General features: G+C 40.9%; 1 long non-coding RNA gene across 2 annotated transcripts; it reads right to left on the bottom strand.

Annotated features, from left to right (window-relative positions):
- Nucleotides 1-952: 952 nt before the first annotated feature.
- LOC115379494 (uncharacterized) lies at nucleotides 953-24,386 on the bottom strand. 2 transcript variants are annotated; one of them, XR_003930254.1, is made up of 5 exons: nucleotides 24,233-24,386; nucleotides 21,688-21,780; nucleotides 19,338-19,622; nucleotides 18,109-18,113; nucleotides 953-964 (listed from the first exon to the last, which is right to left on the bottom strand). It is a non-coding gene; the product is annotated as an uncharacterized LOC115379494 (long non-coding RNA). The 2 variants fall into 2 exon arrangements; XR_003930253.1 differs by lacking the exons at nucleotides 953-964; nucleotides 18,109-18,113 and having other exon boundaries at nucleotides 18,991-19,622.
- Nucleotides 24,387-27,314: the final 2,928 nt, after the last annotated feature.

Raw genomic sequence — 27,314 nt, 5'->3', positions numbered from 1 at the left:
CCTCTCTCCACAAGGAGTCAGAGACTTGGCCACTGTTGAAGGTTGATCTATTAACGCGGCACTGCTCATCTTCTCCTCTGCAGTGCAATTTGGAGCAAAATGAAAGACGCCAGCTTGTTATTTTATTTTAGATTTGCAAGAGTATTAATAACCTGCTGCCTTGCTGGTGGAGTCATCAACACAGCATCGAGTCCAGCAGCACCTGCTTGAAGTGGAGAGAGAAGGAGGTCATTAGCCTATGAAGTCTTGAATAAGAAGTATCAACTAAGAAAAAAAAAATTAAACAACCAGTTCTTTATAAGACTCAGATTTTTGGATGCCGCTGTATTGTGTATATATATGATCAGTATTCTGTCACACCCACTTTCTCTCAACCTGCCTCATCTAATGCTTTATCAGGAGCTCATCTCCCACATTTCACGGTCTGTGACCAGACTAAAATTAGCCTGATACTGGAAATAAATGTTTTCAGTGTTTTTCAATGAGTAAAAGCACACAGGTATATGACACAATGCATTTACCATATCTGGATGAAAAAGGAATAATTATAATATATATGTGGCAAGCTGTGGCTACTTCATTCAAAGATGACACCCAGGTGTCATCTTCGAACCGCTCCAAGTGCATGTAGAACCAGCAATTTGGGGTCTAAGACCAAAAACAGACTGTCCAGAATTATGAACAAGACCAGTAAAAATTATTGACAAAGAGCAGAGACAACTAGGATGTATATATAAAATGCAGGTGAAACAAAATTGTGTTTGATCCCATTGATCCCCTCGTTAAAGAATTCATAAAACTGCCGTTGGGAAGACGCTTTTGAGCCACTGCAGCAGAAAATGTCTTTCATACCAAAGGCAATAACTTTGCCATTCACAATTCACTCTGAAGCCATGTACCTTATTGTTGTCTGTACTCTGCTTGTTGTGTTTTTATTATTGTATATATATATTGATTCATTGTGCTGTGTTATAACTAACTTGTATTCATTTCTATAAGCAACTGAATTTCTATAAGCAATTATTTACAGTAAAATACTCCTACTGGGCCAACAGTGCTTGAATAACAAGAAATATAACAGAAAAAGGCTAGAGTTAACAGTCTCTCAAAGCATGCTGGGAGATATGAAGATGGTGCACTCTGGGATGCTACAATATTCTCCTACAGCTGTCTCCCTTGCGGAAAGTCTGCACTTCAATCACACCTTTATCACTCCATTTCAAATCCAATATGTTGGTGTACAAGGGCAAAATCATGAATATGTGTCACTGTCCAAATACTTTTGAACCTAACTGTATATACATACATATATATGTGTGTGTATATATATATATATATATATATATATATATTTGTGGCTACAACTGCTTACAGTTAAAATAAGCATTTCATGGTTACCCTTCCATCAGACAAAAGAAGTAATGTTGCTGTGAAGAAGTGCGCTAATAACAGTCCTGCTGATGCCGCCTCTTCTGCTATTCCTGTTATTATCACTGCCAAAGTGCCAAAGTCATTTGTCTCTGCCATCATGAGAGGCAGTGCCTAATTATAAGATGTATGTGTGTGTGTGTTTCCATATGTGTGAAGGGGGTGCAAGGAAAAACACATACGGTGGCCCTGAGAGCTCAATGCACTGCAATTAAGGAAACACATGGAAATAGACAAAACTCAAGCAAAAGAACGTCTTCATCTACTCGACAACACGTGCAGCATTTAGAAAAACACACTACAAATTCAGACAACACAACACCACACAGAATCAATTCAGAATTAGTTCACAGACCCTGAATTGGTGTAGTTTGGTGTAACTGAAGCGTGTTTTCCAAATGCTGTGCATGTGTTGTCAGACTGATGAAGATCTGTTCTCTATTTGCATGTTTTTATTACGTTGCAGTGTGTTGAGCTCTCAGGGCCACCACACTTACCATACGGTCTTAGCGACACTTTCATCTGCGTATGAACACAGGGTGTGAAAGAAATAGGAAGGATCTTTTTTATATTGTGCCGTGACAGAATGCCAATGGTGTGGAAACACTTGTTGATAAATGAGGGCATCTGCTGTTTGACAGACAATTAGGCTCCAGAGTGGGTTGATGACATTTTCTATCAATTCACGGCTCAGCAAACTAGATTTAATTGGTAAGTCAAGAGAAAGGAATGGCAGTGAGCTAGTGTGTGTGTGTGTGTGTGTGTGTGTGTGTGAAGATGACTTGCTGTGCAGCCTGCTATTAGTGTAAATGCAGACTTCATCAAGCTTTATTGAGCATGCTTCTGTGCGTGTGTGTGTGTGTGTTTCTATGCATTTGTGAGGGATTTGTTCTGCCAATTTATCACCACAAAAAAAAAAAAAAAAAAACATAATTGGGAGTCTCAGATTGAAGGAAATAAAAAATAGTTGAGTATGTGTTTGTGAGTGCTTGTGTGTGTGCATCATTGATCCAAACACGTTTAATTGGTCATTTCAAACTGAGTGAGGTGTGTGTGTGTGTGTGTGTGTGTGTGTGTGTGTGTGTGGTGATGGCTGACTGATGGGTTGCGTTTAATCGAGAGCTGATTGGCCATAAATTCAGACGGCAAAAGCCATCACTCTAAGAAGTTTTAATGAGCTCAGGACACAGTGTAGGCAAAAGATTTACCGAGGCAGCATTCTTCAAACTGAAAGCGTGTAAGAGCTTGATGGAAAGAGGCAGTATGGTAGAGTCACTATAATATCCATGATGAGCATCATCTCAGAATCACATCCCTCTCACAATATCTAGCTCTCCTCAGGCTGGCAACTCACAGGAAGACTTTTAACCAATTTTGAAAAGTTGTTGTTTCCACGTCGGGGAATTAACTTTTTGATTCACAAGTTGCCAGGCGCAGAAAAGGTACGAAAATACCGTACTCAAAGAGAAGTATTATTACTTATTATTACTGAATTGTTACCTCAACTTGTATGGGTTTAAAATCTGCTTAAGAAGAAGCAAAGTGTCAATGTGCTAGTATTCTTTTATAGATTTTTTTTTTTTTTTTTTTTTTTTTGTCAGAGAAATTATGCATCGTGAGCTGTTTAATACATTAAAATACTATGTTTTCATCCTGAGCTTTCAAAAGTGCACATCTGAGAGTGTTGCTGTGCTATAATGTTAATTGTGGTTCTGTTCCTTTTTACTAGTGCATTGCTAAACAGTGGAACCTGCCTTCCACATATGGCAGGTAGTTGTGTTTCCTCTAACATGGCATATAACACAGTAGGTGGCAATGGATGGGAAGTAACTAATTATATTAATTTTCATAGTTTTTTTTTTTTTTGTTTGTTTGTTTGTTTTTTAACCGAAGTACTGTAGCAACAACAACATCATTATAGAGCACAGCACACAATTTGTGGGCTCTTTGTAAATTACAAATTGGACAGTTTGCTGTTGCATGCTGTAAAACAGGACATTCAAATATTCTTTATTCTTTTTCCAACCACTTAGCACATTGGTTCTGTCAAAAGAGAGAGGAAGTGTCAACTAAGTGTGTCTCATTCCTTGCACTCGAAGCAAATTGTCACAGTGGGTGGTGAAAAGGCAGCTGATGGAGTACAGGCTTTGACATTTGTCTTCAACGATTGGTGCTGAAGCAGATCTGCAGGCCGGTTGAATCAATAAAAGTGTTTTTCAGGTGGCCACTTTGAGATATTGTCAAATACAATTACTTCCCCCACTCTGCAAATACATGTTAATTCTATCAGGTTTCTACACATTTACTACAAAAGTCCCAGAACTACACAATTAGGTTTCATCCTCACTGCAGAGGGGAGGGTTAAAAAAGCCATTTAATTGGCAGGTATTTGTGTTACTGTGTCATGGTGACTTGGTGCAGAGACAAATTGACAGCTTCCAGTGTTTCAGAGCACATGCTGAGATGCATTGTGAGGATAACAGGACCTGGTCTGTAGTGTGAAGACCCCAGCTCAAAACAGGCTGTGGACAATCGAATATCCATAGTGCTTCACATAAAGGAATTTCCTTCCAAAATTAGACAACAGCAATCCATAGAAATTGACATTTGCCCATATACAAAATAACTGCTGGAGTGAAAGTAAGGCACATTATTAGTCACTCACATGAGCCTTGTTCAAGGCCATTTGCCACACTGGCAGGCAGGGCCTAAGGATGTTTGTGTCAGTCTGTCCTTCATTCCATCTGGCTGTCCATATGTCTGTTCAATAGTGTGCTCCAAGGCAACCTATCTTGAAATGTATTGGGCAGCTTACCATGAAATTTGATCACATGACTTTTTCTCGAGTGCCAACCTCAAGCCACTATGTCAGTGTTGCACACAAGATTTCACAAACTATAATTAGTGAATTAACATAATATTTGATAAGAGCATTTATTCTCGCCAATGGAAAATTCCACTACCTTGTGGTGACTCTATGACCTTTTCTCCAGTGCTGCTCTCAGGCCAAACATTTCACTTGTACAGAACATGTCTCAAAATGTAATGGACAGATTACCAAGTAATTTGCTGAGTGACCTTCCAAGGGAATGAATCCTATGGGTTTTGGTGTAACCATGAACTTTGTTCAAGCAACACGCTCAAGCCAAAATGTCGGATTTTCTATCACCCAATCTCCCTAGAGGAAGAACCCTGTTGGTGACCTTTCCTCGAGCGTCGCTCTTGGGCCAGAATGTCAGCATTGCACACGACATATCACTAAATCTAAGTAGTATATTGCCTTCATATTTGGTGAGTGCATTCATACTCCTCAAAGAAAGATTTTAATGTCTCTATTATCTTTATGACGCTTACCGCCACCCTTAGACCACAGTGTTAAATTTGGTATCTCAAAATCTGTTAGGTGGATTGCCATGCCATTTGGAAAACACATTTATGCTGCCCAGAGAATGACCCCTGCCAGCTTTGGTGACCTCATGACCTTTTGCTAGTGGCTACCCTCAGGCAAAAATGTACAAACTTCATTCTCCCACTACTTACTGTACATTCCCCTGATATGCATTAAGCCAGCGGGGCACTAGCAGTACAGGGCCAGCTCTTGAGGATACAATATTCTGTATTTTGAGGATAGAATGATCTGCATGTTTTAAATTATTCACTGATGAATTTCCATCAGAATCCCAAAAGAATATATCTCTGAAACCTGAAATCTGAGTAGAGTACTGTTTTTGGATAATAAATTTTGCATAAGGCAAATTCTTGAGTAAATTCTTCAGAGAATATTTCATCACTCTCCATAAATACACTGGAGTGTGCAGTTCTGCTGGCCTTATTTCACTCACACATCTCTTCCCACCTCTTGCCTTTGTTCTATGCCAAACAGCATGATACGTATATGCTGCCAACCATCACTATTCATTTACTCCACCCTCCAACCCTATCATCAAAGATCTCCTATCAGCACACTATAACGTATTCAGCTGTTTCATTTATCTTTTGCTACATCTCTCCTCCTCCAAAGCTTTGTTAACCACAGTAAACCAATGGGGAATCCTCACAAACATACTGCAGGCTGTGACGGGCTGCAGTATGTGCATCTTAATAATGTTGTAAAACCATAAACCATTGCACCGTACAGCTTGGCAGAAATGGCACATGTGATATGGAAAAAAAAAAAATCTCAATTCAAACACATATTCTAGTTTCATTTTCAGGTAAATAGATTGATGTAACCTCCAGTGTCCAGCTTAGGTAATTATGGGTGTGCAGTGGTGTCATACAGCCATGAAAATGTTGAATTATGTTATTATGATTGATCCCTGGGAGTGGTGTTTACATTCCATCACTGCTGAAATGATTAGTGAGTGGCATTCAAAATAAATGGATTGGAATGGATGCTCATTTTAATGTGACAGAAGAAGGGCATTTAAAAAATATATAGCCCAAAATGCACCTGGTACAAACAAGACTTGAAGTGTTGTGCTGTCAAATAGAGATACTGACCTGACATTTGAATTTATGATAAGATACACTCTATGGACAAAAGTATTGTTCCACACCTCTTAATCGTTAAATTCAGGTGTTTCATTCAGTCCCATCACCACAGGTGTATAAACTCCAGCAGCTAGCCATGCAGTCTCAAGCATGCCAAGCACTTCATGGAAGTGCTTGGCATGCTTGGCTTGGAAAGCTTCATGGCATGGGTTTCCATGGCCGAGCAGCCGCACGCAAGCCTTACATCACCAACCACAACGTCAAGCTTGGATGGAGCGGTGTAAACTCCATCCAACACCTTTGGGATGAACAAGAAAGGAGATTGCAAGCCAGACCCTCTCGTCCATCATCAGTGTCTGACCTCACAAATGTTCTTCCGGATGAACGGGCAAAAATTCCCACAGACACTCTCCAAAATCTTGTAGAAAGCCTTCCCAGAAGAGTGGAAGCTGTTCTAGCTGCAAAGGCGGACCAACTCCATATTTATGCCTATGGATTTAGAATGGGATGTCAGAAAAGCTGCTGGAGGTGTAATGTGGAGGTGGCCTGATACTTTTGTCCATATAGTGTATCATGAGACAAAGGGCTCTAGTTTCGCAGACCTGGCAAGGCGGGGGCGTAGCGCAGATGCGCTTCGCCAACTGGGTGTGGCCAGGCGGATTTTCCAAGTTTGGCACGCCATTCTCGGTGGCGCAAGTACTCCGCCGTCCCTCCTACTGGCGGAGGGGAGGAGAGAAAGCATGGAGGGGGTTTGACACAGCCGATTCACATGTAACCAATCAAATGAGCGTAATGAAAGTTTACACAGCTTACATGGAGGTCTACTCCCGCAGGCGGAGCGGAGCTCAGGAGACAGGCGCGGAGCGGAGACCGGCGCACAGTGCGCACACGTCACCAAAACCTCACAGGCAGGCTTTCGGAATGTCAGGCACATGAACGATGCAATAAATACCGAAAAAAACACTATTCAATGCTACGATCACAATCAGCACATACATATATCTCCATATCAACTGTCCCGTCACAGCTGATGTCAGATCAAAGGAGATTGGCACCGTTTGTGCTGATTGTGAGGTTCTGGTGATGTGCGCCAGCTAGCCAAACTTCCACTGCACCAGCTCTGCTCCGCCTTGCGCTGAAAGTAGACGTGGTTTCAGATGGCGAGCTTTTGGCGCACCTCGGCGAAGCCTTTTGGCACGAAACTGTCACTGCGCCAAGCCGAATCTGTCGGCACCTCCCCTCGCTGTGCCGCCACTCCCATCTCGGTGAACCTCCGCCTGCGAAACTCGGAAACTGTCCGCCTCAGCCGTTTCGCCGGTCGAAACTAGCTCTGCGCGGGGTTCGCCTCACTGTGCCACCCCGCGCTGCGCCGGGAAACTAGAGCCCAAAGGCTGGGGGACTAGGAATGTAACCATTTGGTCCGACTTTAATTCCACTTGTTGAGTTCCAGTATTTGTTTTGCCTGCCTGTGAAACACCGATTTGCAAAAGGGCTTGTTAAGCCTTTGGCAGAATTGTTGCAGAATCCCTGAATTATTATTTAACCAAGTAACAAAGGAAGAAAGAAAGAAAGAAAGAAAGATAGGCTAATGATAGCATCTCTATGTAGCAGCAGTCTGTGTGTGCAAGGGTGTGTGTCTGTATTTATGCCAAGCTTTGAGCAGCAATGCCTTATCTCGTGACTTTAGCGTTTGCCTCAGCAGTTGTCCTGACTGGAAGCTTTTCCAGGTTGGAATTTAGAAAATAAACACATCTTATGAGTAAACCCTGACCACTGACCTCCATGCTTCTCCTTTCCGTTCCCAGGCCAAGCAACTAGCGAGCCCAGTGAGAACCCTCCAAGTGGGGGTGCTGGCAGGATCAGCTTGGGAGGCCTCAAGTCGGTCCTAGAGGATGCTGTGTCGCCAGCTTTCGGAGCCACCATCATCATCATCATCACAGTCATCGTGTCGGGGAGCGCCTACCTCTGCTTTCTCAAATACATCTGTGCCGGCTGCTGCAAGCCCATGCAAGTGGCTCCTACCATGGACGTGGACCCCAACAAGGTGGAGGAGCAAGTGTAGCAAGAGTCAAAAGGGACAGGAAAACAGGATTCCGCTGACTGCACACCATTCACAAAAACGTGATCTTTTCTGTTGGATCGGTGTGATTCTGATCACGTCAAACAGCCGGCCAGGGTTGCTAAATTAAAATGACCTAAGCAATCAGCATCCTCCACGCTGGTCATTGCAGATCCGCAAAGCAACTGAACTCAGTTTGCCATACTGTCTCCAGCAACTAATAAGCTGTTTTGTTTTGTTTTGTTTTTGGCAGTTAACGGAGTCCTATTACAGCTATTTTCATTTCTATTGTCATTTTTATCTGCTTTGTTGCACAAATTATTTTTTTCTGCAGGTGAACCCACTAACCCGTGGCCTACAATATTGAGCAGGCCTTATATTGTGGAGACTGATAACGCAACATCTCACCATCATCATTATTATTCAAGGCTGTGCTCTGTCCGTGCACAGCCAAATCAAAATGCCTGAAACATAAGATCAACAGCACAACGAGTCAACCTATCAGTCTGCGGCAGCTGAACATGGATGTGTGTGTTTGTCCTCTGTGCGTATATATGTGTTTATAAAATATTACATCCTGTGAACGTATTGCTCACACACTGTTGTTTTCTATGCTACAGTGTTGTGCGTGACGACCTGTGATACCCATGTGTTGTTTCGTGAATAAGTGTGTGGCCAGGCGATGATGGGAAATATCAAATAAAAGAAAATGAACTCTCACTCTACCTCCGCCTGCCTCTCCCTATCTCTGCGTGCTTGTGCCAGCCAGCAGGGTGTATTTGCAACTATGAATCTCTTCTGTTTTTCAGCCCCTTAGAGCCAGCCCACGCATGTCTTTATTGATAATTGCATTCATATGGTTCATGTAGCAAATGACTCATGCTTGACCGCCAGTGGCAAAAAAGAAAAACAATGGTAGAGGGAGGGAGTAGGCAAACAAGGATGAAAATCGTACTCACTGGGACATGAACCTGGCCAAACAGGTGACTCAGTGGAGCCTGACATTGTTTGCTTGTGTGTGTGTGTGTGTGTGTGTGTGTGTGTGAAAGCGTGTCATGTTGTCAATGCAATGATAGAGTCAGTGAGCATGCTGTTTGTACCATACCTGCACACCCCATCTCCTCAGCCTCTTGCATTATCTCATCCCTGCATCTCCTCTTTCATTTTGTTTCCATCAGACTTCTCAGCAGCACCGCGGTTCTGGAGGATATTTTTCAGAAATGTTAGCTTTTGCACACTTTAGTCTCACTGGTCATGAACTCCAGGGGTTGTAGTGGAAAGTTCGAGTTTGGACAGCATTTTGGGTGCAAATGCGCTGATCTTGACCTGTATTTCAGAAAGCATTGCACGCACACAAACACACACTGGTGCTGCAGGGAGAAAACAAGCCAATCCATAAGTCTGTGAGCCAAGACGATCTCGTCATGTCGGGAAAAAATATCGTGCGCTGCATGTGCTTAGAATAAGCTATTCACTGTGTTCAGACTGAATCTTTAAAAACTTTCTATATGTTAATCTGGGATTTGTGTGAGATTACACCTGAAGTAATGGATCTCATGCCAAGTGCGTGCTCCAGCTGTGTTACCAATATGGTTTTGGTTAAGCTGTGCACACAAGGCATTCAAGGTAGGCACTTTATTCTCCCTAAATACTCACGGTTTGCACCGATTAGTACAACTTGCAGTTTGCATTGTTTTGCCATTGCCGCTGTTGTCCTCTGAGTGTATATTTATGGTTACCATAAACCACTTTAAACAATATGTAGTCACCATAAACCACTTTGAATATATGCATGAGTACACCCTGTATACCCACTGGGATTAAATGATACATGGAGTGCTCAAATCCCCAAAAGTAGAAACAGAAGTATAAATCAAGCATCCAGTAGAGATGGCAAGGGGAGGAAAAAGACTGCAAGATAAGCCCTAGCCACAAAAAAAGGTGCAGCACCTCTGAATAACATTTAATAGACACTTGATAACTAGTAACAAAATATCATGATGGTGCCAAGAATACATTATAAGGCCGCAAATAGAGGAGGACACAGAAAAATAGACCAAGTGCAATAAATAATTGAAAGAATAGAAAAAAACTGGGCTCTATATTAATGCCCTCCCAAACAAAACTCAACTAAAGCTAACCTTTACCTAATGCTACTTCTGACTCTTACGCTGATTTGAATCCCTTACTCAAATCCCAGCTGTAAACTAGCCCTTAAAAGTGAGGATTGGCTAAAACAACCCTCACTTCACAAAAGTGTGCTGTAAAATGCTGTAAAATGAGACTGTAAAATTCACACTGGTTTGCACTAGGACAGCAAAATAAGAACGCACACACACACACATACGCTCTGTTTCTCACATTTAATTTACCACCATATCTCTCCCTCTCACCTCTCATTTTTCATTCCTCTCCTATCTGATGTCAGCAGTGGTGCCGCAGTCCACTATGCCTGCCTGCCTCACTCAGGCTGACTGTGAGGAAGAAGAAGGTTAATGCCTATGTGGTTTAAGTGGTGCTAGTCAGGAGGGAGGCACTGCAAAGGAGCGGTAATCTATCGTAAGTACAGTGATTATAGGTGCTCAAAGCCATTTAATATGAATTTCTTTGTGAAACAGAACTGCGGTTTCTTGCCTCTCTAAAGGTCATGAAGCAGCTGCTGGGCCCTCAGATGACGGCTGTGCTGTTGTGTCGTTCAACAGCCAGGAACCGTTCTTCACTACGCTGTCTTTTATTTACAGAGACCTCCTGGAGGGTCAGCTGAGGAACAAAATCTGTACCGTCAGTTCAGGGACGGTTTTTGCTATGGGCAATGTGGGCAACTGCCCAGGGCGCAATCTACTTGGGGGCGCACAAGCTCCGTCCAAAAAAAAAAAAAAAAAAAAAAGTGCCCCTACTATCACATCAACTTGCTGCTGAGAGTCATGTATACAGGTCGTGTGTGTCAGAAGAAAAGGCAAGGGGGAGGGGGGCGCGGGGGATCAACTTGCGACTGCAGAGGCTGTGCGCAGGTTGTGAGTCTCAGGAAAAGCAAAGGGGAGGGGGGCGGGGGATAGACTAACCTCTGATATGAAAGATCCCAGGCCAAACAACACAAACTGCTGCTTCCAAATAAATTGTATTTCATTCATAAAATTAATATAGACCCCTTATAGCTACATGTAATTTATTGGGTTATGTGAAAATGCCAAAACAACAACAACAATAACAACAACAAAAAGTCAATGGAGTATCATGGACAAAAGGCCAAAAAAAACATCAGGTGCCCAGTTCAGAAAGAGAAGGAGAGAAGAAGAGGAGAAATGTTCAAAAGATAAAGGTATGCAAGTCTCTATGCGTGACGTTAATTGTGCATGTAATGAAACAGTAGCCTATACCCTATTTATTAGCCTCTTGCTAATATGTTGCCACTTAGCCACAGAAGTTTTTTTTTTTTTTTTTTTGGTTTTTAGTTTTGCTGAACTAGCAACTATTAGAATTTTAGGCATCATGCCATGGAATTAATTTCACCCATAGGCTAGTTTGTGTTTGCAACACAACAAGTGCAAGTTTGGCCTGTTAGTCTGTGGATTTGGTAAACAATACGTCCTGACTGTGGAATTTGTATTTTTTTTTTGCTATACGTGGGTCTATGGTAACCTAAATAACTTCCTATACACTGACATGACATTTTGTAAGCTATATGTGATATAGCTTTATGAGTAATTTCTAGTGTGTTACTTTTAGTTAATAGGATGTTAACAAATGATAGGCCTGATGTGGTGGGGGGTGGGGGGGTGGGGGATGGTTTGCCCAGGGCGCAAAACTAGCCAGGACCGCCTCTGCGTCAGTTTACAAATCTGTGCACACAGTTTAAAAACTTTGGTCTCTGATTCATAATCTGTGCCCTCAATTATGAATCAGTGCCCACAAATTTATACACAGTGCCCTCAGATTTAAAATCCATGAGCTCAAATTACTTTTATTGTAAGAGAAATCTGAGGGCACAGTCTCCAAATCTGAGTGCATGGATTTTTAATTTGCAGGCACGGCTTACAAATCAGTTTACACTGATTTGTGATTCAAAGGTACAGAGTTTCTACACTGAGAGTACAGATGTATGCATGGGTCTTTTTTTTTTTTATTATTATTATTTCTCAGCAGACCCCAGGGGGGCTGCGCATTGGTTCATTTTCTCTGAGATAAGCCAAAATTTGTTGTTGTGGAGCGGTGCCGTCAGAGCCAGGTTCCAGGTGCTAATGGGACAATGTCCAACGTCAAATCAACAGTGTTTGTCAAAAGGAGGACATTATGTGATATATAGTGAGAGAGCTGGCAACAGTGGGGATCCAACACACAACGGGACAGGTCTGCCAAAAACTGTGGTACATAGTTCTGGAGTAGTTAGTTGGTGCCAGGTGTGCAGACTTTAACCACTCACTTCCTACTTTCCATTTGTGTGCATGGACAGGACCAGAATGTGGGGCTATCGGCACCACAGTGGAAAAGCAAATCGTTTTTTGTTGTCGGGGTTTGAGGCTGAGGTCCATCAACACTGTCTGGCTTGAAAGTAGACCTAACTCACAGTGGTGCAACAGCAGAAGGACGGCTATGGTAACAGTCTAATACATTTCCAGCACATATTTCCTACACCCAGAGGTAGAATGTTCTCCAACAAACTAAATCTAACTCTGTCAGTGTCTTCCCCTGCTGATATGAAGGCGATTTTTTTCCATTTATTTGTTATTCAGCTATTTATGTTGTAAGTCAATTCTTCATTTAAGGGCCAAGTATCCCATGGAATCAACATATTGACTTACCTATTGACAGTCTGTGTTTACTTATTTCTAACATGTTTGCCTAGATGGCATTACTGCTGGACGCACCAGAGTAATGGGGAAGATCTGCACCCACAGGGTTAAGGGTAGAGTTGTGTGTGGGCGAGGGCTTATATCAAACCTCTTTTAATGAATGGCCAGCAGGCAAACAAATTTGATCACAGCGCTGGTGGGCATAGCTTGTCCAAATCTCTGGTGGTATCCATAATAACACTTGACAGACATGAAATATAAATGATAGCTTATTGATAGTCTCCTGACTTTTTGTTAGTGTTAATGCATTTTAATCAGGATGATCTATGATATGTGATCTATGATGATGTGAAAGCTTCTCTTTTAACTTGAAATATGTCAAAAGTGTAGCGTGATGATGACCTAAATTAGGGGTTTTCAGTTGATTGTGAGTTGACAGTAGTAGCCTCCTGTCCCAAATTTAAGTTTGGCCCTTAGATAGTAACTCACTTTTACTTATTTTTATTCTTCAGCAAAACTTGCAAAAAGGCTTTTTCATCATAATCAATTAACTATTTAGATGCTAGTCAGTTGGCTAATATTTTTGGGTACATGTTTGTATGTAAAGGTATGTAAAGGTGGGCCAGCAACGTGCAGGACTTTAATGACGCTTTCCAACATTAGCAGAGGACAGATTAACGAGGGCCAGATGGGCGGCATTTGCAATTGTCACCCAAGTCCCCTTTACTTTTCTACATTTTATATATTTGGAGGAGTTTTGATTATTTACAAACAAGAAGTAACACATGGAAATACGTGTTAAAAAAAAAATAGGCTTCAGCACTCAAATGGCACATCTTCACATTGATTTATGTTGTACTACAGACCTTATGATAAACACGGATGAGTAAATGTACGTTGTCCCATACTGCGGATTGTTTTTGTAGTTTTTGTAGAAATTGTCCTGATTTGAAGGTATGCTGGTGGTTGATGGTGTACACACTTGATAAATGCAAACTGAAAAAAATACAGCTTTAAACAGTAATTGGTGGGATCCAAGCACTGTATGGTAATTTGTCCAAAGAACAGAATGAGGCACGTGCATGATTTATTAGTCTCAATCCCAAATGTCACATGGAAATGGATGGATGCTTGAGTTTGCATGTTTAAATTTAACAAGAAAACCTGTTTTGCTTGGCAATAAGGCTGACTGAGACACAGTGATGGTGTGCATGGAGGCTTTAGTATTCTTACAGACTGTTTCAGACTCACCTGTACTGCAGGTGAGCAGCAGTTTAATGAGACCTTGCCATGGTGAACGTGCACAGAGGGATCACACAGTTGTACCAACCTGATCTCACAGAAATCCGTGAAATGAGCACGACCTCTTAACAACGCATTGCGTGCTCCTGGCACATAACCTGTTATAATTACGTCTGGCCACCACAGAAACAGCGTCCACTGAAAGTCAATTAGGATCCGTGTCGTATGGCCACCACGCAAACGCTGTCCACTGAAAGTCAATTTCACGTGGGTGGTAGTTCATAGATCCCGGAAGTGCAAATTTAATCAAAATAAAATAATAAAATAAAAAATAAAAAATCGCCAGTTTTCTAGACTAGGCCTACCATATTGACCCGCATAAAAGACGACCCTGATTTTAAGATGACCCCTCTTTTTCAAGACCATTTTTTGGAAAATAGGCTACTTTTTATATGGACAAAATCTTATTTGAATAAAAAAGCCACCGGCCTGCATCAGGCGGGTCGGTCGCGGCACCGGCTGGTACCGCGCCCACCCGGTCAGGTCTGCGGGATCTGACAGGTGAGCGGTCAGTGCCGCGGTCGGCCCGCCTGGTGCCATGGCCGGTAGGAGTAGTATCTAACATGGAAGGGCGCAAGCCAGTAATTTCGCCTAGGGCGGCACATAGGCAGAACCGCCACTGTATAGTTTATAATGTCATCATTTTCATATTTTTCTAGTCCACAAAAATCACATTTTAAGCCATTTTGAAATCAATGAACGAAATTTTATTTTAATCTGAAAAACACCGGCGTTACCAAGGCAACGCGCTTCATGCTACCTGGTGACTCCCGGCTTCTCGGCTTCAAAGACGTCACGCCGTGGGTGGTGGTTCATAGATCCCGGAAGTGCAAATTTAATCGGTATTCTGAAAAAAAGGTCTGATTATTAGCCATAACGTTGTAACCACCCAAGGCAGACTTACCACGAGCTATGAGGATGTGTAACGATGGCATGTGTCCACAAGTCCCGTATAATATCAACTTTATTTTAAGAAAACACGTTTTATTTGCGATATCATATCACGGAGAAGCACTACATTACCCATAATCCTAGTGTTTATCAGCGACGTGTCTGAATCGACAGCTTTCATCAATAAAGTCAATAAAATCTAATAAAGTGCATGAAAGTTGATAATGTGCTGATATGTTACGCCATTGAACACAACCCTTTCAGTCAGCGAAACAGAGCGGGTGGACAAACCGTCGGAACACGTCAAAAATAGCACTAAAGATTTATATAGTCTATATATATATTTTTTTTTCATAACACATCTTTACTCGTGGTATAAACATAGGCTACATGTTAAGGTTATGCTTTTGCTGTTGAAAAACTACCGTATGTATGGTTTTTAAACCTAAATTCACAATGTTTATCCTAACCCGGAAGAGGGGTACCAGAACTACAATTCGTGCAGAGTTGCAACACACAGAGCTGTCCTGCGCCATAGCTTTTGTAGTTCTAACATGTTATGTCTATTATATGAAGTGGTGATCACTAATTTTGCAATCTTAATCAAAGTTTTTGGGTGTGGGAAGAACGCCTGAATGGTCAGATTTTAATTTTTTTTTTCTTAAGATAGTGAAATCATGTTTTTTCCATGTTTTGACACTAGTCGGTGGCGCCCCCTATTGGTTTGCCATCGGACATGATAGTAGAGGTCAAGAGCTTTCCAAAAATGTTGACCCCATGTCTGTGCCATTTTTTGTTGCTGCACTGTAAGCCTTTAAAAGTGTCTCAGGTGCAAGGTTCTAAGGGCACTTGTGGGGAGCAGGAACTGCCCACTGGTCTCACACTGAGATATGTTACTCCATAGGTCAAGACCTTTCAAACGATGTCTTCATTGTTGTTCTGTGACAAAGTTTGATTTTCATCATGCTCCAAGTCAAGGCTGTCTCAGGTGTACATCTGCAGACCTCTTTTAGGGCCAAGCTTGATAAAATCAGTCAAACTTCTTTAAGGGGGTATGTAATGGCCAAATTTATTTAGAATATTGATGTTAGTCATATACACAGTCATACTTTTCAATTTGGACCATTTCAAAGCTTTTTTTCCCCATAAAATACTCAGTGTTTCATATTTCAGATTTTCCCATTAACTTAATATGGCCACTTGAGACACTTTTAAAGGCTTACAGTGCAGCAACAAAAAATGGCACAGACATGGGGTCAACATTTTTGGAAAGCTCTTGACCTCTACTATCATGTCCGATGGCAAACCAATAGGGGGCGCCACCGACTAGTGTCAAAACATGGAAAAAACATGATTTCACTATCTTAAGAAAAAAAAAATTAAAATCTGACCATTCAGGCGTTCTTCCCACACCCAAAAACTTTGATTAAGATTGCAAAATTAGTGATCACCACTTCATATAATAGACATAACATGTTAGAACTACAAAAGCTATGGCGCAGGACAGCTCTCTGTGTTGCAACTCTGCACGAATTGTAGTTCTGGTACGCCTCTTCCGGGTTAGGATAAACATTGTGAATTTAGGTTTAAAAACCATACATACGGTAGTTTTTCAACAGCAAAAGCATAACCTTAACATGTAGCCTATGTTTATACCACGAGTAAAGATGTGTTATGAAAAAAAAAATATATATATAGACTATATAAATCTTTAGTGCTATTTTTGACGTGTTCCGACGGTTTTTCCACCCGCTCTGTTTCGCTGACTGAAAGGGTTGTGTTCAATGGCTTAACATATCAGCACATTATCAACTTTCATGCACTTTATTAGATTTTATTGACTTTATTGATGAAAGCTGTCGATTCAGACACGTCGCTGATAAACACTAGGATTATGGGTAATGTAGTGCTTCTCCGTGATATGATATCGCAAATAAAACGTGTTTTCTTAAAATAAAGTTGATATTATACGGGACTTGTGGACACATGCCATCGTTACACATCCTCATAGCTCGTGGTAAGTCTGCCTTGGGTGGTTACAACGTTATGGCTAATAATCAGACCTTTTTTTCAGAATACCGATTAAATTTGCACTTCCGGGATCTATGAACCACCACCCACGGCGTGACGTCTTTGAAGCCGAGAAGCCGGGAGTCACCAGGTAGCATGAAGCGCGTTGCCTTGGTAACGCCGGTGTTTTTCAGATTAAAATAAAATTTCGTTCATTGATTTCAAAATGGCTTAAAATGTGATTTTTGTGGACTAGAAAAATATGAAAATGATGACATTATAAACTATACAGTGGCGGTTCTGCCTATGTGCCGCCCTAGGCGAAATTACTGGCTTGCGCCCTTCCATGTTAGATACTACTCCTACCGGCTATGGCACCAGGCGGGCCGACCGCGGCACTGACCGCTCACCTGTCAGATCCCGCAGACCTGACCGGGTGGGCGCGGTACCAGCCGGTGCCGCGGCCGACCCGCCTGATGCAGGCCGGTGGCTTTTTTATTCAAACGAGATTTTGTCCATATAAAAAGTAGCCTATTTTCCAAAAAATGGTCTTGAAAAAGAGGGGTCATCTTAAAATCAGGGTCGTCTTTTATGCGGGTCAATATGGTAGGTCTAGTCTAGAAAACTGGCGATTTTTTATTTTTTATTTTATTATTTTATTTTGATTAAATTTGCACTTCCGGGATCTATGAACTACCACCCACGTGAAATTGACTTTCAGTGGACAGCGTTTGCGTGGTGGCCATACGACACGGATCCTAATTGACTTTCAGTGGACGCTGTTTCTGTGGTGGCCAGACGTTATTATAACAGGTTATGTGCCAGGAGCACGCAATGCGTTGTTAAGAGGTCGTGCTCATTTCACGGATTTCTGTGAGATCAGGTTGGTTGTACATAGCGCCAGGATTGGTAGCAGATAGCTATGAGTAGCCTGGGTTGTTTTGACTGACAATTAACTGCTTGGTTGCCCTCTAAGTTATAAATTTTCCATTCCATCAGAGTGGAAGCTTTATAGCTGTAGCTGACTGATGAGGGTGGGGGGTGGGGTGGGGTTTATCAGCAAGTCAGTGAACTATATAATGAGCACAGCATTGCCAATTTAGTTTGAGAAATTTTGCAGCACTGCTGTGTTACTGCTACTTTTCTCACTCGAGGCGTAGAAGTCTGCTTCCCATAATTTCCACTGAAAGCAGTTGTTACCCAGCCAGCTCCTTGATCAAACTTTAAACCCGTGATTCTGGTCTCCAGCAGACTGCACTGCTAGATGTTTGGTTGCCAAAAAGCAATTTTGTAACAGATCTTGTAGTTGACAGCTACAAATTTACTAGCAGAATCATCAGTTGGGGTCAACGTGATCCCAGTCATTTAAACCCCAAGAAAATAATTATACTGACAATTGTTACCCATGTTACACGTGTACTTCATGTGTCTTGTTGATGACATAAATAGCCCTTTAAACAAAACATTTCCTCACCGACTCCTTGCCTCTCCTCCTGTAAAATATTGATTTTCTTATGTTTAGTACAGCTAAAAAAAAGCCTGGGGTCAAAGCACATCCTAAAGAAACACTGATGCATACAAAATGTGTGTTGATTTCCTGTTTACCCTCTTGTCCCCATTAAATTGGGAGAGTATGAAGTAGAAATTACATTGATCATGTATTTAGAGACATTAAACATTGAATAGGGTCAAACTGACCCCAGAGATAATAGGAGCGTTAACATGGATAGATATTTTTCTGAGTGAATGACATGCATGACTGTTTCAATTTTCAGTGAATTTCATAAACAGTTTATATATCACGCAATCAGCCTGCTGCAACATATTGGTTACTATACTGTCCTCAGTCTGATGAAAACCTGACCCCTTTGTTTAATTTAACTAATCACAATATGGGTTTGGCGTGGTTGCAGGGAACAAACCAGAAGAGACAAGGCAACCTGGAATACAACAGCCAGTGTCTATGAACTTCTGCCTACAACTAGAAAAAATCAGAGATATCACCCAGGAAAGTACAAGAGATGCTCATTTTTTATTGAAAATAGTACAGTCAATAAAAAAGAATAGTCTTGTGAGTACATGAATAAATGCCTGAGCACAGCGTCGTCCACATACAATATTTTTCCAGCCTGATCGGTTCCTCTGCTGGGGAATTGGTGGTCAGGCTTTCATTCTGTCTGCCAACTTCAGCTGCGCGTTCGATTACAAGGGGAATTTCAGCAGCACAGGAGTGAAACTGAGAGCTGGAGGTGAACAGGAGGTTTTTCTATCTGTTTGCTGAGGCATGTACATTATGACGTGTTTTTATTTTTAGTCAAGAAAAAGAAGATAATTTATATTGTGTATTACGTATCTTGATTAACTGGACTCAGTTGCATGTCTCTCCCCCAACCCAGATTTTAGTTTGCTTCTGGCTGAAGCTTTACAGCGAGTGGATTTGTTGCAAGGAGGAGTGTGTGGTTGTGTGTATGTGCATGGCTCCACATTTTTTAGCCTCCTGTATACATCCAAGCTCTCAATTTACCCTCAGGATCCGCACTCCTCAACCCTGAGGTCTGAGCCCTCGTGGCTTGGTACTGGCATGAAGCTCGGCTCAACACCTGGCTCAACGCTCAGTCCCTTCCCCTGCATCCTCCTGCCATCACCCCCTGCAAAAGAGAGAGAGACAGATATTTAAAGAAAATGTGCTTTTCAGTTACATATTCCCTGTTTGAATTCAGTATCCCTCTATTGAAAAATGTGTGTAGGTGGGAGTGTGTTCTTGTGTTTCGGCAATTAATAAGGCCAAATATCCTACACAAGGATGTCAAGATGCAAAAAGTCCCTTTGCCCTAGGCTAAATTGGAGTTATAATTTGGGTTAAGAATTTAGATTAAAATTAGGATTTTGTTCAGTTAAGAGTGTGTATGTGTGCATTGTGTTGTGTCTGATTCGCGGTCTGAGAGACAAATTATCAGCGCTGCACACGCGGCTCATCAGCGGAACTGCATCAAAAGAAGGAGAGACTGTTGGACAGCATGAAATTTCCCAGTGCAGACAGCAAATAAATCACACAAGCAAGCAGGCAAGCAACTGTTGAGTGGAAAATAATTTGAGTCCTCTGTGCCAAGGAAAACACCCCCACAGAAAACAAATAGAATGCAAATGCAAATGGATACACATGTGTAGGCATTTGCATGGGCACCAAGGGTCTGACCTTTCACTCCTCACTATGGTAATGCTGCAGAAAGTGCAGCTTGCTTTGCTATTGCATTCACTGTAGCAAGAGCCTCTGCTTAGCACAATTCCTAAATGCAAACCACATAAAAATGCATATCATCCTCTCTTCTGCGTCTCTCTTTCTTTCACCCTGCTCGACAAGGCACCCCTCGCCGTCTCAGTGATAACAGATATGCATAGGGCTGATGTTTTGTTGACAATATAGCAAGCACAGGGAGTGGATGAAACAGGATAAAAGAGAATAAGGAAGCAAGACGGGAAATGAATCCTTAAGCATAATCCACTGGGAAAGTGCTCTGTCCTCTGGGAAGACAGTCACACCATGTCTGATCCCCAGGTGACTGTAGAAAGATTGTAGCCTGCAGCCCCAGTTTGTGCTGCCTTGATAATTCTGTCATTTTGAATATACATCTGCACAGTCACAATGACTCCTTCATAATTCAGAACAGGCGGTCATAAGGGCTGCATGCATAACACAAAAAGCAGAAATTTGAATATTGAGTTGGCTACTGTGAATTATAAATTGTTAGAGGCAGATTTTGACCATTAGAAAGTTGTTGCACAAAGTTTCGTAACTAGAGGGTAATCATCAGAAAAACATTATATTAAACTGCCATCCATCCATGCATGCTTATTCCTAATTAGGGGCTGCAGAAGGCTTGAGCCTATCCCAACATGCATATCAGACAGAGGCCAGATGAAGAAAATATTAAATATGAGTATGAATCAATTAAAACAAAGGATCTGTGTGTACTTGCGTGTTTACTTGAATGAATCAATATGTGGGCGACATGATGTCTATCCTGTGCAACATCATCTTATCCAGCCCTTATAAAAAATAAAAATAAAACAATGCACCTTTTTTATTTTAATTGTATTTTAATCTTGTATATACATTTTGTCATTCTTTTAAATGTTTAGCTTTTCTATTAACTGTTAATATTTCCCTCTTGCACCAAAATACGGGGACACTTCCTTTTATGTTCTTGAACCACTTAATAATAAATCTGATTCTGACTCTGATGTGGTTTTCTGGCCACAGCGACATAAATACTCTGAGGTTTAGCTGTCTTTGCATTTTTCTTTATCTATGTCATTGATCAAGGAAAGGGATAAATAAATCATTTCTACCTGATGATTTAAAGGCAGTAATGTACCTTAGACCTTACCCTTCTAGTGGGTTAACCCTAAAATAACTGAATTATGCAGGCATTCAGTGGACAAGTTTAGGCTCTCAGGATGGCCTTAGTGCTATTTTAGAGATTTTTCCTCCCTGATAAGAACAAAATAAAATTCTGGGAGAAAATACTGAACACTTTGCTATTGCTATTGGTTCTCCAAACCCCATTTAAGTCAAATAGCAAGTAATTGCAACCTACTGTGAATTTGCCAAGACCTTAAAGCCCTAATAGAGAAAATATTGCAACCCCCATGGTAAAGTGCTCCGGCTATGCTGTTTCTCACAGCATGACCTTCCATTCACATTCGGTTCACCTTTAGCCTGGCTACATGCTGCGATGTTCTGTTTCTCCGGCTCTGCCTCTCCTCCCATTGCGGCCCGGATTTTCTGCAGCACGTACCTGCAGGCTGGAGGCAACAATATGAAACAGCATGGATGAGAATAAGAACTGGATATCCTTACAGGGAAACACGGTGTTTTGTGGGAACGCAGTGTTACATTTTCATGCCATTCTATGGTTCGACCTTCATAAAACGGGCTTAGAAAGTTTAGAAATTCAGTGTGGAGCATTATGGAGCCTTCATTAATGTCTGGATAATCCATTCCCAGAGTTTTTGACCTTTAATATGAAAATGAATAACTCTATATTATCAAAAGCCTCACTGAACTACTTTCTTCAGCAGTAACAGCTGAAATAGAGCTAACACTTTAAGGATGGACTTCACGTTATTCACCTGTGGGCATATGTCAGTTCAAAATAATAACTTCCGAACATTACATTTAAAAAAACTGAACATGAATATAAATTAATTAAAACAAGGGAACTGTGTGTATCTTATTTATTTGAATTAATCAAGAAAAGGGTGACATGATGTCTGTCTTGTGCCGCATCATCTTATGCCTTGGATATAATAAACTGTCCCTTTGACATGTATATTTTATTGACCTGTGCTGTTCCTGGGCTATGTACAGTGACAGTGATGTGGTTGTGGTGTACTTTTATTAAATTACACTGTGTAAAAATTTCAATGGGAGGAGGTATTCATGAGAAAATCTAAGAGGCAAGAAAGGCAATGGAAAAGAATAAATTAAATCAGCCCATTGTTGACTTTCCTGATAATTGATCTACACTTAGAGGAGAATAATAGACAGAATGGCTCTGCAGTACTATTTCTTAGCATTAAGAAAAAGAAAAGGTAATGGTTCTATGCATAAAAGAGAAATTGCTGGGCCTATGAAAGGAAAGCTTGGTTGAGATACTCTTTAAGGCAGAATATATTGGTCACATCGAGCACGTGTTTGAATGTGCAAGATGGCTGTGAAAATGAATGCAAAGACAAACTGAAAGGATAATTAAGCTCCTTTCAGTAAACTATTATGCCAGAAACCCTATTCCAGTATTCCCTGAACATGACAGAAAGCAGCCAAATGAAAATGAAAGCTCCTAACTAGATCATTTCACAGCCCCAAGTTGGTATTTGTGAGTCACAAAGCTGCCAGATGAGAATCACTAGCTATGATTGGCTCCTCTGTGCCTGTTTGCTGAATTCAGTAAAACACTGAAAAATGAGTGTTTCAGCCGCGACTTGAATGCGCTCAACTCATCAACAACTAAATACACGAGTTAGAAATCCAATACAGTTTCATGAATCTTGATACTTCTGACTGACTCAGTAAAGAGTTCATTATTTGATGTGGATTTATAAGTGTTTTGTATATTTAATTTGTGATTATTGCCACCATGTCAGCCACCACCAAACACTGATTAACTATTGAAACACTCCAAATTACTTTACTGCTCTTGGCATCATTACAGAGTTTGCATTTCTCAGCAGGTTGGGCAACTGATGGTGCACCTTCAGTGTAAGTTCACTGTCAACACAAAGAAACAAACTGAAATCCTTTCACTGGATTAGAGTTGGATTTTTTTTTCATTGTGGAATTACTCAGATATATGATTAAAGCAAAACTGAATGCTGTTAGAGGGTTGGGTTTCTGCTTATATGAGTCCACACTGTGCTCTGTGAACACCAGGAGTGCTAATCCACAATACTCTATTTTAATCTCTCCATTCACTTTAATAGCCCAGCAAACTTTGGGATGGGTGTTGTTCAGATCTCATCAATACTACTACTGTTATGGATGCTGCTTACCAGCTCTTTAAAGAAAGGCTAGAAAAATCCATATCAGTGACACCCTGAAAGAGTATGCCAAAGTCCCCTTACTTTGGAGTTAACTCACTTGGTTTCACTAAAGCTCATCGGCTGCCTGTGACCTCAACAGATGAAGCTGGTGAGTCATTACAACACGCTCAAACTGTCCTAAAACTTTGATTGCTAGCTACTGCACCTGTGATTCATCGCTCTTGAGATTTCGCCAGCCTTTTTACCAAGTCTTCCAAGAGGTTAAAACACATAATATGACATTCACACGAAGAATAGAAAACGATCATCTGAAAATAACTCTGCCATTTCTGAGCCTGGGGGTTGAACCTGAAGACTTCCCAGCAGAAAACTGCTGATTCACTGTTACAGGCGACAGACACTGTGTCAGAGGTGGCTTTTGTTTTTCATTCTGGTTTTGGCAGATTTCAACTTCAGCTGCTCACCAAACGAGTTTGAGTGTTTTTTTATTTTTTTATTTTATTTTCACAAGGCAAAACAAGACATACATTGATAAAAATACATCAACATTCTTCTGCTACAAATTGGGTTGAAGTCTTGAGTTGAATAAATGATCAATGCAGTTTATGTTACCCTGAAACTATAGTGCAGTGACTTGCCTATTGCTGAATATTACGGGCCAAAAGCTAAATTTTAGCCAGTGCTTCAGGCAAATTTGATCATAACATAAACTCACCGTTGATGATCAGTCACACCATTTTCTACGGATCAATCAGTTTGTGGCACTGGTTGAAACCCTGGCCTCAGTCTGATAGGAGAAAAGTTGTTTATGTCAGCCTTCTGAGGAAGTCAACTGTCTTCTGCAGCTGACTCTCTTCGTCAACAAAGTTAACCCCTCCCCTGACAGACCTGGCCCACTTCTTCTGCACTGAAGGCGGAAGAGGCACTCGCCCTGGGGTGCGTCCCATTTTTCATCACCATGGCTTGTTCCCTCCCCTCACCACAGCTCAGCTCCTCTTGCAAACAGCTCACAGAGGACGAGGGAGGGAGGGAGGGAAGTGAAAGAGGGAAGGAGGAGAAGTGAGCAGAAACCAGATAATTGTTCCCTCCTGTTGTCATAACACGCCACGTTGATCATAGCTGAAGTTGCTCAATCACACACTTGAAGACCTAATCGTGGAGCTAAATCATGGTGGTGTGTTGGATTCATGGTGGATTCAGGTAAAGTGGGACACTTAGACTGTGTGGTTATGCGCTTTGTGAAAATCAGCAGCCAGTGAGCAAAACTGCTGCTGTTGCTACACACTACTTGTCACTGAACAATGGTTTGGATTGGTCTGCCATAATCAGAGTGGGCATGGTCTATACTGAAATATAGTCTGTAAAGTGACATATGACAGTTTACTTTGTGCTATTGGATCATGATACAGTGTTTTAACCAGTGACTGAAAGACACAAAAAATATTTGAAAAATAACATTTTGTTTTTATGGGGGAAAAAAAACAAACAATTTATGGCACTGTCCCACATCACCTGAGCATGTTTGGTAAATTGAGTGGTTAGAACTGGCACAGGCCTTTTGCTCATGGCAAACCAGAGTATTTCTGGGTGGCTGGCGTTGCCAAGACAACAGCTGTACATGTTCACTCATCTCACCGTGTCGGCAGGAGTTACTGTGGCCGAGCTAATGGTTCTGTTTTCACAAAAAGATGAATTAAAAAATTCTGAAAATAACCTTGTGGCTCTCTTTATTTTAATTCATTTCATGTGTTAGATTGTTGATGTGAGAGATCCCCCTATGACCCCGTCCATGGGCTGCTTTTGTCCTGATGGAAGCACCAATAAAGTCATTCAATTGGTTCCTCAAAGATGGCTGCCAGTAGATTCACTTGCAACACTAGAATTACCATGCCAATTCAACCCAATACCATTTGTCTGGGGACAGCACTGTTCTGGTAGTATGAGACTGTAAAAAAAAAAAAAAAATCAAACTGCCATGCACTAACATGTTATTAAAATCTGAGACACGTGAAAAGATACAAACATTATTGTTGTAAGGCAATATCTGAGAGTTTTGTCCCTACCAATGTGGTGTTTGAATTTGTTCCTTAAAAATATAATTACCATTATGATTTACTATCATAATTCACTGTTTACACTCACGAGAGTAAACAAAGACTTTACAAACACTGATTGGACATAAAACTGATTGAACTGTCATGCACACCGTTATGTCTCTTCTCGCATAAAAAGTCAGATAATGTGAAAGTGGAAACTGTTGTTTTCTGCTGAGCATACAACATAAAGGAGTAATAATAATCCCCAACGTTTTCATAAAAATGTCATTTAAACCCTCATTTAAATGTCATTAAAAATATACATTGTAACTGAAGTAAAACCATTTCTAAATAAACATACGTAATACAGTGAAATATGCCTGGTTTTTCCCAATATCCAAAAGTTTATTACTTTGTTCATACTGAAGTATAACATGATTTGAAAAAAATATCAACTTGCTACAATGACCTGTACTGTTGTTTCTTATTTAATAAAAGGTATTACTTTCACTGCAAAGTAGTAAAGAAACTTTTTTTTTTTTTTTTTTAATTATTATTATTATTATTATTTTTTTTAAGCTAAGACTGTTCCACATCACCTGACCACCTGAGTGAGACAGGGGTCTTGGTGTGTCAAGGCATGTAGCTTTCAAACAATTACACATTTCTATTTAAATTTAACATAAATATGTAAATAAGGCTTAAAATAATTGATAGAAACATCACTTGAGTGAGTAAACAGTTTTTTGGAGCATCTACCAAAAAGTGCTGTGATATTTTTGGAGGCAGATAATCTTGGCCAACATGTCTGTTATTGTTGCACATGAAAACACTTCCTGAAAGGATGTTCCTGTGGTTCCTCCGACAGAAATTCTATGAAGAAAACAATGCCGCAGCTTATTTAATTTCCACAGAGTCTGAGGGGGGTGCATGATGGTGAATTGGATTTCCTGGCTCAGATCAGCTAAGATTACAAAATGATGAATCTCATTTGAGTTTAACACCTGAAACCTTCTCAATACTGATGGGAATGTTATACATCGACTGGTCCTTCCTTTATAGCTGGTCTTAATTCAAGATGCAGTCAAATCTAATTCAACAACTAAGCTCTTGTGTAGGGGTCTGTGGGAGAAAACCTATTACATAGGCTTCTAATGAATGTCTGATTTGGGGATCCTTGACATGAACATGTATACAAACCCCCAATGGTTTTCAAATATGTGATGTAATCTTGATGAAAGTGGGTAATGCTGTAATAATGCAATCACACTAGCTAAAGCCAATCAGATGGGGTCTGGGGACTAACATTGACATGCTTGAGATTCAGAAATGTAAAAAAAATAAATAAATAAATAAAAAAATCCTTTCACAATAGGCATTTGCCATAAATTGTTTCAAAGTAATCCAAACATTGGTCTTGGATTGTGAATGATGAAAATAGCCAACTAAACATATAGTTTCCTAGCATATTGTCCTGTTTGTAGTATCTCCATCAAAGCATTGTTTCTACACGGACGTCTGCAGATTAATCTGGTTTATTTCGTTAGTTATTAAACGAATCCCCCCACGACTTCTTTGTGCATTTCAAAGCAAAGCAACCCCACAAAGGAGAACATGCAGAGGAACCGTGTTGCAGCGGATATACAGTTTTAGAATAATTTGTCTGCAGACTAGAGATCAGTCCTACTGTCTCTTTCTGTACCCTTCGCCATCAGAAGGGAAACTGTAAAACTGTCGTGTACATCAGTGATGAAGTTTCCT

Source organism: Myripristis murdjan, chromosome 21 (genome assembly GCF_902150065.1).
Source record: "Myripristis murdjan chromosome 21, fMyrMur1.1, whole genome shotgun sequence".
In the NCBI taxonomy this organism is placed as follows: Eukaryota; Metazoa; Chordata; class Actinopteri; order Holocentriformes; family Holocentridae; genus Myripristis; species Myripristis murdjan.
Note: the sequence above shows the minus strand (reverse complement) of the source record. Positions and strands in the feature narration are given on the sequence as shown.